The sequence below is a fragment of the Callorhinus ursinus genome, unplaced genomic scaffold (genome assembly GCF_003265705.2).
Source record: "Callorhinus ursinus isolate GAN/ISIS: 27379988/994484 unplaced genomic scaffold, GSC_fseal_2.0 scaffold23, whole genome shotgun sequence".
Classification (NCBI taxonomy): Eukaryota; Metazoa; Chordata; class Mammalia; order Carnivora; family Otariidae; genus Callorhinus; species Callorhinus ursinus.
This window is the reverse complement of record NW_027397085.1, coordinates 20782274-20796105: the sequence shown is the minus strand read 5'-3', so window position 1 is coordinate 20796105 and position 13832 is coordinate 20782274. Positions and strand designations below refer to the sequence as shown.

General features: G+C 39.5%; 1 protein-coding gene and 1 pseudogene across 1 annotated transcript in view; both read left to right on the top strand.

The window, feature by feature from the left end:
• Positions 1-3574: 3574 nt before the first annotated feature.
• Positions 3575-13832, top strand: part of SPINK5 (serine peptidase inhibitor Kazal type 5) — a 169069-nt gene continuing 158811 nt past the window's right edge. Inside the window, exons 1-2 of the mRNA XM_025892453.2 lie at positions 3575-3879; positions 12412-12540. The gene's annotated coding sequence lies outside the window, so the exon portion shown is untranslated. The remainder of the gene's footprint in view (positions 3880-12411; positions 12541-13832) is intronic.
• Positions 8170-8705, top strand: LOC112839502 (large ribosomal subunit protein uL1 pseudogene; annotated as a pseudogene).

Below are 13832 nucleotides of genomic sequence, written 5' to 3'. Positions count from 1 at the left end.
TCCTAATATTCTCTGGGTAGACCAGCTCCGTCCTCCCCATTAGCTTTGTTATGGTTATTTCCATACTCATCCTCTTCCTCTTCAGAGTTGACGTTCATTATCTTGCTGACCAAATCCCTTTAAGTGTGTTATGCTGTAGCCATTCAAAGACTCTCAACTATTAGGATTATGATTTCATAGTTAAACAAGTCATGACTTTTCTATTTTTTAATATTTTCCTGAACATCTACTGAACTGAGTACTTTGATTTTGGTTCCATTCAGATTGAAGTAATTAGAATTGGGTCATTTCCCTTTCAGAACTTCCAAGCCCCCAGAACTGATATTGACACTAAGAACTCTGGTCAGTGAAGTCAGTTCCACTTTAGCCATATTTAGAAACACTGTTTTTTTTAAATACCATTCATGCTTTCAGTTTCCCAATGAATGACTAGCAATTATCAAAGACCAGTTCGGTCATTCAGGGTCTTCACTGCCCCTCTCTTCCTCAACTACCATGAATCTTGTTTCTCCTTTCTTTCCTCTAGCACTATCTCCAATTCCAGAATTTGCAAAAGATTTGGAAGTGAACGAAAAGAAAGACACCGACCGCCAGCAAAAAAAAATACAGAAGATAAAGAACAGAAAAACAGATGGAGTCCAAAGAGATGGGATGCTAACATTGCCTCCTGTCCTCCTTGTTCACACATTCACAGTTATTTTCCCTTCAACAGCTATTCGAAGCTTGAATGATTTTTTTTTAAGTATGATATAATCAGAACTGTATTTTTGGAATATTAATCTGATGGTTGTGTGTGTAAATTGGGCTAGAGAGGTAAAAAAAAAAGCAAGAAATTAATTAGAAAATTATTTTATTAGCCAAGGAAAGAAAAAAATGAGAAATTAAACAGCAATCTTGTCAATGGGAAGGAAACTAAGGATATAAGTAGTGATGTCATGGGAGCTAGAATTTGTTACAGTTGGCTTTGAGACTGGGTGATTAACAGGAGGGTGATGGTGACTTTATCATGAGAAGAGAGCCAAGGAGGGACCTCAGAGGAAAGGTGCTGAGTGTAGTTGGCCGCTTGAGATTGAAGGGCTGTCTCATCATCTAAGTGGGGGTTCCCATGGCCAATGGAACTGGAGGAATGGGGTTGAGAGTAAGCCTCAAAGATAGGGTGTTAGAGCCTTCAGCAGATAAAACATTTTTTAAAAACTACTGTATTTAAGAAGAGATACTTAGGAATGAATCTGAGAAGAAACAGTAAGATAATGAGCAGGGGAATCCTGAGAGCTCATTCTCTAGAGGCTGAGAGGGACGAGAATTCAGAGAAGTGAGAGATGCCTACTCAGAGACAGAGAAGAGTGAGAAGTTTTTCTGCCAATATCAAGAACACTGACAGAGGGTCTAACCTGCCGGTGAAGAGACATACTGCTTTTCCACAGATGGTAGTGTCATCCAGTTCTGGGGGAAGCATGCAGACACAAAGTAGAAAAATACACCCCCTTCCCTCCCCTCTTTTCCCTTGATGTTTGTTCCACCCTAGGTGAAAGAAGAGGTGAAAGTGAGCTTGGTCCAGTCTCTACAGAGAGCCAGAAGTGCATTGGATAGAGTCAATGTGCCCTTCCTAAGCAACCCCCTGTTTTTCTCTACTCTGCTCTTTGCCCTCTGAGGCTGACCTGACTGGATTATATCAGTGGACTTTTCTGCCTCCTGTTTCCTGTTGGTTTTGGCTTATGGTGACCTCTGGTGGGAAGTCACAGGGCAGGAGGAAAGTATTATGGGGTATTTCTTCCCAGGTCCTCCATGGCACATCATTATGCGTTGGCTATGTCACTTTGTGATGCCTTGTCTATAGTAGGTTTGGCAGGATTTTGGCCTGATGTCAGGTCAGAGTAGTGATGTGAACATCCATAAATGGCCTAAGAGGGAGCATTTTGTAATATCTAGGCTTCATATTTCTAACTTGACCACCTATATTTTCCTTTTAAAACTCTGGCATTCTATGATTGTGAACTAGGGTTTCGCTATTCAAAGTGTAGTCTGTGGTATGGCAGAATCAACTTCTCTTGAGAGCTTGTTAGAAATGCAGATTTGCAGATCCTACTCCAAACCCACTGAATTTCAGTCTACAGTTTTAAAAGACACCCAGGTGATTTATATGCAGGATTTGAGAAATACTAAGCTAGTATACCATCATAGTTACTTATTATCTCTGTGAACTTGTGACAAGTTACCATCCCCTTTCTAATCTCAAATTTCTAATTTCTAATCTTCAAATTTCTGACAAATTATAACAATCGTAGGGTTGTTGCAAAGAGTCAACAAGACAAAGTGATCCTGTGTTGTTGATAACACTTTTTTATTAAACAAATACTTCTGGATATCTTCAATGTGCCAAGCACTGTGCTAGATGCTCAGTAGTTAACAAAATAAAGTCCCTGGCCTCAGGCAGCTTGCATTGTTTTTGAGTCTTGTGGGCCGAAGTTATTCCTGTTTTGGACTATGGCAGGATGGTGTTGTAAATACATCATTGACCTCAAAGATAGATAGATTGCAGTCCTCCTTGATTACCACAGTCAAGTTAATTAATACTTCTAAAACCTCACATAGTTATTTTTCTGTGTGTGTGTGTGTGTGTGGTGTGAGTAGACTTAAAATCTACTCCCACTGAATTGCAAGTATACAAAACATGTTATTAATGATAGTCCTTGTACTACACATCAGATCCTCAGAACTTATTCATAACTCCAAAATTTGTATCCTTTGACCTACATCTCCTCATTTTGGCATCCCCTAGCCCTCAGCAACCACCACTGTACTCTCTGTTTTTATGAAATTGGCAAGTGTGTATGTGTATACTTAGATTCCACGTAAAAATTACACCATGCAGTATTTGTATTGCTCTGTCTGGCTTATTTCATTTAGCATAACGCCCTTCAGTTTTATCCATGTTGTTGCATATCAGTCCTCCTTCTTTGGAATGCACTCTATAAGGCCTTAAACAAGTCTTTTCTGCTTTGTGCACATTGTGAATGCGATCTTAAGAATATCAGACCACATTAACATATCTCAAAGTGTGCTTCATAGAACACTGAATGTGTGCACTTCTCCAAGGAGGGGATAAAAAATATAAACGTGGCCAAATAAGTGGGGGAACCTATTTCCCTATTAGGAGATCACAATACACCTTTAATATATCAAAGGCTTCAAGCAGTACCAAGTAAAACACCCCTTTAATTTGGCATAATCCCACATTTCTGGCACTTATTGGTGAAGATTTCTTCCTTTCCTTCTTTCCTTCTTTCTTTCACAGTAATTTGGGGAGATCTTAAATTGGCTCTCTAAGGCCATTTATGGACATGATATTTGGTGGATCTATCTTAGAAAAGTCAGGAGGAAAAGAGGATTTTTGCCAAGGGCAGTTCTCTATAGTGGCTGGTCAGGATGACTCCCAGTGGTTGTTTGGTTTCCCAAGAGGAAGCGTTAAGTTTTAATAAAAGGGCAGGGAATTAAGAGTACAGTCTTTAGGAGTCTCCTGACATTGAGCAAGTCTCTGGCCCTCAGTTTCTGTGTCTGTGAGAGGGTGTGGGGTCAGCCTGGTGACTCTGTCATGGTCTGGAATGTCCGAGCTGTGTAGGAACCTAAGGCTGGAAATGCCTATTTGCCTGAGGAGATGGCTGTGCGTTGGTGGCCATGAAGTTCAGATAGTGCTTTTCTTGTTTGACTTGGAAATGGTATTTTCCCTCACGGTGTGAGGGTTAGAGAGTCCTGCATTTGGCTTGAAGAGGGCCTACTGACTTAATTAAGTGACCAAACCTGTACCACTTGCTTAGAATGTGTGTTTCAGAAATACGGCTACAGTCCATAAGGAAGCAAGCCCAAAGCTTGTCTCAACAGGTATTTGGAGGCTTTTTCTTCTCCTACATAAGGTTCTCAAGCTTTTGATGTAAAGAAAAGCATTTATTATCATGTTTTACTCCCTAGCGTTTACTTTCCTGTGTACCAATAAATAGAAACTGTATATGCACATATTTCCTGGTTTAGTGCTGGGGGAAGGAAGGTAGGTAGTAATGCACCAGCAATTTTAAACAAGGGGTTTAACAGGTAAGAGGTTGTAGACTTGGAAAAAAGTCTACTGATCACATTCAAAAGAGAAATCCTTCTGACCACATAGATTCAAGACAGAAACAGGTATGGGGACCACACAGAAGCTCCACGTTTCTGGGGAATACAAAGCAGTTTCTAAGAACGTAGACCCTGAGGAAGACAAAGTCAGATCCAAACCTGTTGAAGGAGGTCATTGAGAGGATGTGATCACCGGTTGAACCATGAGCTGGACCCAGGCAATTAGAGGCTCCTCCTTTCCCCACCCCACCCACCCCCACCCTTGGAATGTACGTTCCACCCACTGTCCACGCTAGGAGTCATTTTCAAGGACACAGCCTTGAGACAGTAATGTGTTATTGAGACCATCTGGACTGGATACATGACAGGATCCTGTTCAACACCTCTATAAACTTGTAAGATTCTGTCAGACAGGTGCAGAGATCTACTTGTCTTGCTGCCATCCAAGACAAGGCTTGTATGTAAGTTCTCTTGCTAATTAAACCCACCAATCTAGAGTGGCCTGCCTCTTTTATAGTCACTCACGTATTTTGATAATTCAACAAGAGATTTTGAGGCTACATGGGGCTGTGAAAAAAGAATCTTTTTGATCTGTGTTCAAATCCTGGTTCTGCTATTTGCCAGTTTGGGAGTTACTTTAACCTCTCCAAAACCTTGCAAGGTTATGAAAATTAAATGGATGACAAATCTATGTACCTATTATTAGTGTCTACCTTATATAAGCCTTCAGTAATAATAGCTGTTATCATTGTTAATATGGAATACTGGAGTTGTAAAATGCAAACATAAAAAAAGGAGAGAAAGACAAATACCATATGATTTCACTTACATGTGGAATCTAAAAAACAGAACAAAGGAACAAACAAACAAAACACAGAATCGAACCTATAAGTACAGAGAATTGATGATTGCCAGAGGGGAGGGGGTTGGAGTGGGGAATGGGCAAGATAGGTGAAGGGGAGTGAGAGATACAGGCTTCCAGTTATGGAATGCGTAAGCACTAGGGATGAAAGGTACAGCATTGGGAATATCGTCAATGAGCACAGCATGATGTATAGACTTAGCGAATCACTATGTTGCTCACCTGAAACTAATGTAACTGTGTGTTAACTATACTTCAATACAAGCAGATGAAGTCGATAAACTTCAGAGTGGAAAAATGACTTATCCAAAGTCATAGAAAAGGGGGGACTAGAACCAAGTCCTCCAAGCTCTAAGCCAAATGCTTTTTGCCTCTCCATAATTGTCCATCTCCATGAGCTAATTATGTGAAGCACATGCTTCATGGAGCTCATACAGTGGAGAAGTGTGGTGACAAATCCCATGGAGCCCGGGGGACTTGCAGTCAGAAATTGAGTTAAAATCTGGCTCTGCCACACACCGACATTGGGATCTTGTGAAAGCCATGCATCTTCTATGAACTGCCTTTCCCTCATCTTGTAAAATGGTGATAATGACCCTGCTTGCTTTCCAGGTATGTTGTAAAGTCCAAACGAGTTGAAAGAGAAGTTTAAAACTGTAAGGAGCAGCAGGTGCGTTAGGGATTCGTATTTATAGTACATCCTTGGAAGTGGCAAGGGAGCGTAATTTGCTTAATATTGGTTCATCAGTATCACGAAAATGATTTATTTGACAGATCTGCTTGCTGGCAAGGAGAAGCAAACAGGATAAGAATTGCTCATTCCAGCAAGGTGGGCACGTGTGTGGGTGCCTCTGATGCGTGTTGCTCTAACCAGAATAAACCCAAGAGCTCCAGCTAGCTGGAGTTCTCTCTGTAGCTGTCGTCAAAGAAACCAAGTGTGACATCTGAAAGTGATTAGAAGTGATTCTGATCCTGACTTGAATCCCTTGGCAGACATCGACAGGGGTGTAACTCCTACTCAGTTCTTTCACGCCCCCCGTTGCCCTGCCTCCCATCTTCACATCTCTCACACTCTCTATCCACCCCGAGTCTTTATCTTAAACCACTATCCATCCTCCATGGAACGTACCTGGGTAAAAACAAAACAACACAAAAGCGAGCCTTAGTGATCTCCATGTTTCTTCTCTCTTATCCTTTTCCCCTATATTTTATGCTTAGTGGACTAAATATTTGCCTTTCTGATGAAATTTCTCTCCACTTCTCCATTCTTCTCTCTTCTCATTTGCCAATTCTCTGTCGAAAATGGGCCAGAAGCAGAACTGCAGCATTTTGAATCTATTTTTTGAAGGTGGGGAGGGATTGAGGTCTAGTGAAAAGCCCAGAACAAGGCAGAATTTTATTGAATACATTGGGGAAGGGAAAAACATAACAAACACTTACAAATTAATTTACACCTAAATTTATTATGGTTGGTTTTCATCTCTTAAAAGGAATGACTTAATCAGCAATGTGGATACGAGGATGTGAAATTTGTGTGATGGGACCAGACATAGGGACATTAGTTGTAGGGAGTTCCTTATGTTTTGGTTCACACTCATAAAAGTTTTTCGCCCATATTTTCTTCAGGCATTTAAGTGTCTCTCTTGTGCCCTAAATTTGTGCTACTGACCACACCTCCTATCTACTCTCCTTGTTATTATTAGTTTACTTTTAAGTTCTACTCTCTTAGCAAATTTCAAATATGCTGTATAGTAGCATTAACTATAGTCACCGTGATATATGTAACATCCTCATGACTTATGTGCTCTCCTTAAATACTGACTTGAAGTCCTGCTTTTGGAAGAAAATGCCTGCATTAGAAATGCTGACTCACGCCCATGTGGCCTCATTTTGAATTGCTTATCTGCTTGAGAGGGTTTAGCAGAAAAAGCCACTGTCCATGGCTGAGCACCACCTTGCGGATAATTAATGAGCTATGACGGCATAACTGGCGTGTTGCAATAGTGTCTGGGTCAGAATTCTTGGATTAGGATTCTTGCTCTGCTACCTACTAGCTGTGTGACTGTGGACAACTACTTAAGCTGTGTCTCTCCTTCCTCTGCAGAGGGAGATAATCTACCAATTCTGTGGTGTCTGGTATTATAGTAAGCACACAGAGCTACTAATCTGCTGTCATTATATCTAACAGTTTGAGAGCATTGGTCAAACAAGACCAGATTTCTAGATAAGGGCAATCATAATAACCAGTATCAATAGTATTATTAATAGGATAATAATGGCTCCTATTTACTGAACGCCTACCAGGGGCAGATGCTGTGCTGCCTTCTGTGTGTGTGTGTGTGTGTGTGTGCGTGTGTGTGTGCTTCATTCTTTACATGAATCATTTCATTCAATCCTCACAATACTCCTTTGTATTGAACACTTTTATTATGCCCAGTTCATATGTGAGGGACCTGAGACTCCGAGATAACTGATTTGTCCAGAGCTACACATCCAACAAAGGCAGAGTTGAAATCAAATCCAAGTCCGACATTAAACATGTCATTTTAACTGCTCTAAGCTTCTTGTGAGAGAATTGAGCAAGGAAATTCTATTTTTTAGGGAGAAGACAGTGTGTGTATGTATGCATGTGCTTGGGTATGTGTGTGGTTTGTGCGTGTGTTACACACAAAGGGAACAAGAGGAAGAAGAATGGTGGAGCTGTGGTCATTGTCTTCAACCTGCTATACAGCTGCCATAGGGAAAGGGATACCATGTTTTTTCCAAGTGATCCCAGATGTTATAATATTTTGGGTGACTAGATTTCTGCCCACTTACACAGAGCAATTTTCTAATAGCCAGAATCGTTCAAATATGAAAATATCTGCCTTTGGAGATAATAAAGTCTCCATTATTAGAGTTTTTAAAGTAGAGTCTGCTGATATTTGGAAAAGATAGTGTAGGGATTATGTCTAATTGAGAGGGACCACTGAGGTATTTTCTAATCTTACAAGTCATTATTTCTATAATAAACCTCAAAATTCATGGCAGAAGTCACCCTTCAGTGGGCTCTCTTTTCCTGTTGTTGCGCTGCGAGGCTCCACGAGCAGCGAAGTCTCCCAAGCCGCCCTGGACGAGGAGGTGGTGGGAGGTCGTGTCCGGCAGCCAGTGCAAGTGCAGGTAGGTTTTGGAGATGGTGGAGCTGCAGGTCAGCTCGAACTATGAGCCTCAGAAGGAAAAATGCTTCTCAGGCACAGTCAGACTTAAGTCCACTCCCCCCCCCCCAAGTTCCCCATATGTTTTTGGGGGGACCAGCAGGACTGTGATGATGCCAAGGGCTGTGGATATTCCCCACGTGGATACTGAGGCATTGAAAAAACTCAACAAGAATAAAAAATTAGTCAAGAAGCTGGCCAAGAAGTATGATCCCTTTTTGGCTTCAGAATCTCTGATCAAGCAGATCCCACAAATCCTGGGCCCAGGCCTCCATAAGGCTGGCAAGTTCCCTTCCTTGCTGACCCACAATGAGAACGTGGTGGCCAAAGTGGATGAAGTGAAGTCCATCATCAAATTCCAGATGAAGAAGGTGCTGTGTCTGGCAGTGGCTGTTGGCCACGTGCAGATGACAGGTGATGAGCTTGTGTACAACATCCCCTTAGCTGTCAGTTTCCTGGCACCCTTGCTCAAGGAGAATTGGCAGAACACCTAGGCTTTATACATCAAGAGCACCATGGGCAAGCCCCAGCACCTGTACTAAGACACAGCTTAATAAACCCTAGTGTTACCATTAGGAAAAAAAAAAAAAGAAGTGATCCTTTGGCTGGCTTTGTGCATTAGACAGTACACTTTTGATTACAAGTTGTAGAATAAAAACTGGCTTAAGATAAAAGTTCATTATAAGGATTAGGAGGTACCTCAAGAAATCCACAAGCAGGAGTAAGACAGCTGAAACTGGAGTCTGAAATACCATGTTTTCTCTCTCTATCCTGAATTTATGCTCCTGCCCACAGATTATACTTTCTTCTCCACGTCTCTGCAGAGCAGCTTTCTCTCTGTTCCTCTGTCCACTTGGTAGGCAGTAGATATCCATTTGATTGTTTCTGAAATGACATGTCTCTGATGAGACAGATCTTGACAAAGAAAAAGATCTTACTTTTGGTTTCAATTCCTAACTTTTTTGGTGATGTATTTTTTTACCACTTGATTTTATTTTATCTCATCATGATAAGTACACTCTTTTATCCCTATCACCTATTTCCTGCATTCCCCCACCCATCTCCCCTCTGGTCACCATCAGTTTGTTCTCTGTAGTTAAGAGTCTGTTTCTTGGTTTGCCTCTCTCTCTTTTTCCTTTATTCTCTTGTTTTCTTGCTTAAATTCTACATATGAGTGAAATCATATGGTATTTGTCTTTCCCTAACTTATTTCACTTAGCATAATACTCTCAAGCTCTATCCATGTCGCTGCAAATGGCAAAAATTCATTCTTTTTTATAGCTGAATAATATTCCATATATATGTATATATATTAATCACATTTTTTTATCCATTTATCTAGTGGACACTTGGGTGCTTCCATAGTTTGGCTACTGTAAGTAATGCTACTATAAACATAGAGGTACATGTATCCCTTTGAATTAGTGTTTTTGTATTCTTTGGGTAGATACCCAGTAATGCAATTGCTGGATCATAGGGTAGTTCTATTTTTATCTTTTGAGGAACCTCCATACTGTTTTCTAGAGTAGCTGCACCAGCTTGCATTACAACCAACAGGGCACAAGGGTTCCATTTTCTCCACATCCTTGCCAACACTTGTTTTTTGTGTCGTTAATTTTAGCCATTCTGACAGGTGTGAGATGGTATCTCATTGTTGTTTTGATTTGTATTTCCTGATGATGAGTGATGCTGAGCATTTTTTCATGTGTCTGTTGGTCATCTGGATATCTTCTTTGGGGAAATATCTGCTTATATCTTCTGCCCATTTTTAATTGCATCATTTGTTTTTTTCGGTATTGAGTTGTGTCAGTTCTTTACATATTTTGGATACTAACTCTTTGTCAGATGTGTCATCTGCAAATATCTTCTCCCATTCATTAGGTTGCCTTTTAGTTTTGTTGATTATTTCCTTCTCTGTGCAGAATTTTTTTTATTTTGATGTAGTCCCAATAGTTTATTTTTGCTTCTATTTCCCTTGCCTCGGGGGACTTACCTAGAAAAATGTTGCTACGGCTGGTCTCAGAGAGATTACTGCCTGTGCTATCTTCGAGGACTTTTATGGTTTCAGGTCTCACATTTAGGTACTTAATCCATTTTGAATTTATTTTTGTGTATGGTGTATGAAAGTGGTCCAGTTTCATTCTTTTGCATGTCGCTGTTCAGTTTTCCCAGTACCATATGTTGAAGAGACTGCCTCTTTCCCATTGTATACTAATTCCTCCTTTGTTGAAGACTAATTTTTTTGATGAGGTAAAATTCAAATAACATAAAATTAACCATTTTAGTCTGTACAATTCAATGGCCTTTAGTATTTTCACAATGTTGTGAAACCATCACCTCTATTTAGTTCCAAAGTATTTTTATCACCTCCAAAGTAGACCCTTTACCCATTAAGAAGTCACTTCCCATCCCTCTGCCCCCAGGCCCTGACAATCACTAATCTGCTTTCTGTCCGTGGATTTACACATTCTGCATGTTTTATATAAATGGAATAATACAATATGTGACCTTTTGTGTCTGGCTTCTTTCACTTAGAAAAATGTTTTTTGTTGTTGTAGCGTGTTTCAGTATTCCGTTCCTTTTTATGGCTAAATAATTTCCATTGTATGAATATGCCACAGTTTGTTTATCCATTCATCTGTTGATGGACATTTGGGTTGTATCTACTTTTTGGCTGTTGTGAATAGTGCTACAGGTTTTGTGTGGATACTCATTTCAGGTTCTTTCAAGCATATCATAGGGGTGGGATTGGTGGGTCATATGGTAAAATTCTATGTTTTACATTCTGAGGAGTTGCCAAACTGTTTTCCACAGTGACTGTACCATTTTACAATCCTACCAGCAACATACGTGGCCTCTAATTTCTCCACATCCTTGCCAAAACTTGCTATTTTCTTTCTTTAAAAAAAAAGTATAATGACCTTAGTAAGTCAAAACATAGTGAAAATGTTATCTCTGTGGTTGTGATTTATATTTCCCTAATGACTGAAGAAATTGAATGCAATTTCTCCTCCAGTTTTATTGAGATATAATGGACATACATCACTGTATAAGTTTAAGATATGCAGCATAATGGTTCAACTTACATATATAGTGAAATGATTACCACTATAACTTTAGTTAGCATCCATCTGCTCATATAGATACAATAAAAAGAAAGCAAAAAAGAAGAAAGAAAGAAAGAAAGAAAGAAAGAAAGAAAGAAAGAAAGAAAGAAAGAAAGAAAGAAAAAGAAAGAAAAAGAAAGGAGAGATTTTTCCTTGTGATGAGAACTCTTAGGATTTACCTTCTTAGCACTTTTCCTGTATCCCATACAGCAATGTTAGCTACAGTCATCCTGTTGTACATTGCATCCCTAGTACTTATCTCATAACTAGAAATTTGTACCTTTTGACCACTTTCTTCCAATTCCTTTTCCCCTACCCCCATCCCACCTTTGGTAAACACAAATATGATCCCCTTTTTCTAGGAGTTTAATTGTCATTTTTGAGTTTTTTTTTTTTAGATTTCACATATATGAAAGATCATACTGTGTTTGTCTTTTTCTGTCTGACTTATTTCGTGTAGCATAATGCCCTCAAGGTTCATCTATGTTGCTGCAGATGGTGTGATTTTTTCCATTTTTATGGCTGAATAATATTCCATTGTGTATATATACCACCACTTCCTTATCCATTCATCCATCAGTGGACCTTAGATTGCTTTCATGTCTTGGCTATTGTACATAATACAATATGTACATACAAGCTGTGAACATGGAAGGACAGGTATCTGTCAAGTTGGTGTTTTTGTTCCCTTAGGATATATTCCCAGAAGTGGGATTGCTAGATCATATGGTAGTTCTATCTTTAATTTTTTAAGGATCCTCCGTGTGGTTTTCCATAGTGGCTTAATTGCCACCAACAGTCAGCAACTTTTTAATGTACCCGACACCCATTTGTACTCGATTAATGTACTTCTTTGGAGAAATGCCCGTTTAAAAAAATTTGTGTACCTTTTTGTTATTGAGTGTAACAGTTCTGTGTATTTTCTGGATAATAGTTCCTTATCAGATACAATTTATTCTCACTATTTATAGATTCTATATTTGTGAATTTGCCTACGACTGCTAAAATTTGTTCATAACTCAAAAATCAATATGGTTTTGTCATCATTGGAAGACATGCAGAACAGTGAAAAATTTAGTTGCCAGAGGCACACATTCCCAGCTGAGGTAGAATATGGTGTCCCTCTACCTTCTTGTTCCAGCTATCACACAGAGATGACCAGAGGACGGAGACAGCTGGGCGGGGCAACGTCATACAAGCAGTCCAGCTCTGGGGCCTACTGGAGGGGTTCGAATCCCAACACTGCCATCCATTAGTAGTGTGCCCTCAGGTAAGTTGCTTAACTCTTCCGAACCTTGTTTTCTTTCACGAAAAATTTTAAAAAAAAAAAAAAAAAAGAATGCCAGGATGAATTGTTTTTAGGATCGAAGACTATCATCTATGTGATTATGTCCCTTCTCTCTCCATATCCCTGGTCTATATAGATTTCTAGGAGCAGTGTTTCAGTGTTTGCTAACTGAGTGGTTGCAGCGACTTTTAGAATGTCTCACCAATAACAAGAATAGACTATATGATTTACAAATATTATCTCCTATTTATTAGGTCTTGTCACTTACTTGACAGTGTGCTTTGATACATAAAAGTTTTTAATTTTGATGAAGTCCAAATTGTCTGTTCTCTCTTTTGTGGCTTAGGTCTCCAGTTCTAACTTTTGAGAAGTGGATTTGCTTAGTTCAATCATAGATGAAGCAATTATGCTTAAGTGTATTCCCATTCACTGATAATTGGCTGTAGAGAGGCTTAGGAGAGAAGCTGAATTGACTTACCCAGACTTAGGTAGCTACTGAAGGGCAGTTGAGAATCCAACTGACACCTGATGTTAGAACGTGTGATCTTACCTGCTCTAATTAGGCAGAGAAGGGATCATTATGGTGAACTAAAGAAACACCTAAGGGTGATCAACTTTCTCAAAAAATGGATGGCATTTAGATGAAGAGGAGAAAGGAAGTAGCTTTCTTTGTAGGACATTCTTGTTTGTAGAGGATGTATTCAATTAGAGCAGATCTGTATAAATGATGAACAAACCCTTATCACCACCTCAACTTCTTTGTTCCTCATATTTTACTCCACTGCGTTGGGCCTTAATAGACGTCCCTAACACTTAGTGGGGTTGGCTGTTGGGAATCACAAATTATGGACACAAGAGGGCGCCAAAAGCTCTCTGTTCCTCTGGTTCTTTAGGCCCAGATGTAGGAAATTGTTACCTTCCATTATTGCTGTTTGTATTTGCAGAGAAGAATTTAGATTACAAAACTCAGGAAAATCTGAATAGAACTAACGAAAATACAGCCTGATATACAAATATTTAGATTTCAAGATTGACTGAAGTCCAGTCCCAGAATTGTTGATGATTTGGCACCATTTTAAGTGAATGTAGTAGAACTTCAAAGCTAGAAAGAGTATTTGAAATTACCTTTCCTTTTCTCCCTCCCTGCTCCCTTTCCTCTCTCTTTTTCTCCTTTCTCCCTGGCAATCTTTCCAGTTTGGAAAACAAAACAAACTATAAGCAGAGTTGTTCTTCCATATATATGATTTATACATAAAATATATATAAATTTCATG